Here is a 2,695-nt window from a genome sequence, read left to right as displayed (position 1 = left end):
GCTGACAAGTTAATAGATGGCATTGTGTTAAATGAATTTGCACTTACAGGCTGTATTAATGTTTAAATAGTAATCTTGTTTATGTATACTTGGCTTATCTTTTAATAAAATCATTTAAAAAAAATATTCAGAGCTTGAAGCACAATAGTTGAACCTAATAACGTAGTGTAGGAAGGGGTATTGTCACCAATGCTCCCTCTAAGCTGTGGATTCTTGTGAGCAAAAATTCTACTTTGTGAGCTACTGGCATTAAAGTTGTGAGCGAGCGATTTGGCTGCTGCGTAAATTAGTTTGCTCTGGAGCCCTCCTTCCTGAGCGAAGGCAAAAATGTGTGAGTTGGGGGGCTAAAAAACTATGAGCTAGCTCACACTAAGTCAGCTTAGAGGGAACACTGATTGTTGCCCAGCTCTTAAAAACAAAAGAAAAGAGGGCTCAGGTCAGTCCCAATGCTGGAGAGGAGGAGAGCACAGCCTTTGAAAAAACGAAATCATTGTAACAGCATTTCTTTAAGAAATTCATGATCTAACCGGGGGGCATTTTTGCAAGCCAGGCTGACTGTTGTGTCACTTGCTACATTTAAAGGTTAGTGTGAGTTTGTTCTTATATAAGTAGGTAAGTTGCCACTTTTGAAGAGGCTGGCCCTTCATTGCATGAGCCGGTGAATTAACAGCACCCTATGCTGGGCCTTAGCCAGAGTACAGCCAGAGGGTGCACAGCCTCAGCTGACCCATTCCAGGAGACCTCTGCTGAGTAGAAGCTAAAATCAAACACCCTCCAGCAGACCACAGCTGACAATCTACAGAACATCTTTATTCTCACCAAGAATTACTTCCTGAGCACACCTGCAGGCTCTTCTCTCCCCACTCTCTGCTATATCGTTTTTCTGTACTATCTATTGCAGTCTGCCTCTGAATGCCAATTGCTGGGGGACCACAACAGGGAGAGGCTTTGCTCTCCATTGCTTGCTTCTGTGTCTTCCAGAGCATCTGGTTGGTTTCACTGAGCAGAGTTTTCCTGTTTTCCTATTTCTCCATTTTATCTTCACAACAACCCAATAAAGTCGGAAAGCCAAGCTCAGCCTTTGTGGCAGAGGGGGGGATTTTAGCCAGGGTCTCTGCAGAAGCAAATGTGTTAATGAATTGGGCGTAAGAATCTCCCTCCTTTAAAATTTTTACAGTAGTTATACTTACACTTATGACTGACTAGTAGTTCTACAGGGGGAAAGAAGGGAAGCTGCACTGGCATTGCCTATCTAGATGACACCCCCCCAAGAACGATCACCATCAGACAAAAGCTTTTGACAGTGTAATACATCATCGTATTTGAGAATGAGCTCTCCAGCTGCAGCATGGGAAGTGATGAACTGAGCATACGGCTTGCCTTACTGTTCATAAATTCACCACTATCCCCATAAGACAATACAGAAATATATAAGAGCCGTTCTGGACCAGACCAACAGCTCATCACTTCCAGTGTTGTGTTTCTGTCATTGAGAAAATGTGAGAAACAATCAGACAAAAGAGGGAAACAATTTCCCCAGGGTGGATCCCAGAAAACAGGGAGTGTCCATAGTAAATAGAGTGTGAAGGCAGAATCAGGCTGAGCAGTAGGATATCCATCAAAGCATCATGACTTACACAGTAAATCTAATATAGGGAGGCTTGGAAAAAACGTATGGCCTAAGAAAAGATTTTGATGTGGAAGTGATTCCACCGATGGCCAAGTCACCCAGCCGGTAATAATTCAGTGGCCATCTTTGATCCGTTATCACACTGAACGGGCACTTAGCCTTCAGGACCCTGCAGGAGAGGTGGGGCAGCAGCCCAGAGAGCAGAAACAACAGCAGGGACATCTTGGCTATGTCTGCTGAAGCCACATCCCCTGTGATGGCTTTCAGCCACATACCCCACCAACCAGAAGAAGCCAAACCCACTTCTGCCACCAAGGATGCAGGGACAACTACCAATCCAGAGGAAACCCTCTAATGGCTTCCGATTGAACAGGGTGGCTGTGATCTAACAGGATCTTGCATCAGCCTTGTCTCCCCCTGGTCCAGGTCCTTGGGAGTTATTTGTGCAGCAGCCTTTTCAAGATCAGTTCAAGAAGTTGCTGCATGTTGTTCATCAGTCTGGTCTTTCCATTGTTGTCTTCAAAGGTGATGCCGAGAGAAATCCCTTGAGCATTGATAAGAGGAAGAGAAAATTACTATGATTTTCTTCATTATAAGACAAAGTTCTGTCTTTAACACTCTGTAAGTCCATTTATAGGTTTCTGGCTGGAAAAAAACATGTTTGTGAATCCCACAGCTGTGGATCTCTAGTCTTTATTCAGTCACATCCATGGGTCAGCCTGACCTTTATGAAATATGGGTCAAAGTTTTTCCATTAGGGTTTATTTGAAAGTTCATAGAACTTGCACGTAAGGAACCAGACAGAGCTGCAACTGGGTCTTCTAGTAACCAGTTCCCTGAGCCATAGAACTTGTGCTATAGGGACAGTGGGTGTACAGAAGGCAAGGCAGATCTGGAGTCTGGTCTTCAGGCTGCTCTCTGGTTTAGTAGCCTCCACTCTGGCTTTGTAAAACCCTGGCTGGTCATCTACCTCTTCAGTCTGAACATTTTGTCAAGGTGTGAGTTGGCCTGTCTCAGGCTGAGCTTAAGCTTGCATCTCCCCAATCAGCCTCTTACCTCTTTAGG

Source organism: Gekko japonicus, unplaced genomic scaffold (assembly GCF_001447785.1).
Source record: "Gekko japonicus isolate JY-2015 unplaced genomic scaffold, Gekko_japonicus_V1.1 scaffold1760, whole genome shotgun sequence".
NCBI classification, from domain to species: Eukaryota; Metazoa; Chordata; class Lepidosauria; order Squamata; family Gekkonidae; genus Gekko; species Gekko japonicus.
This window is presented reverse-complemented; position numbering follows the sequence as displayed.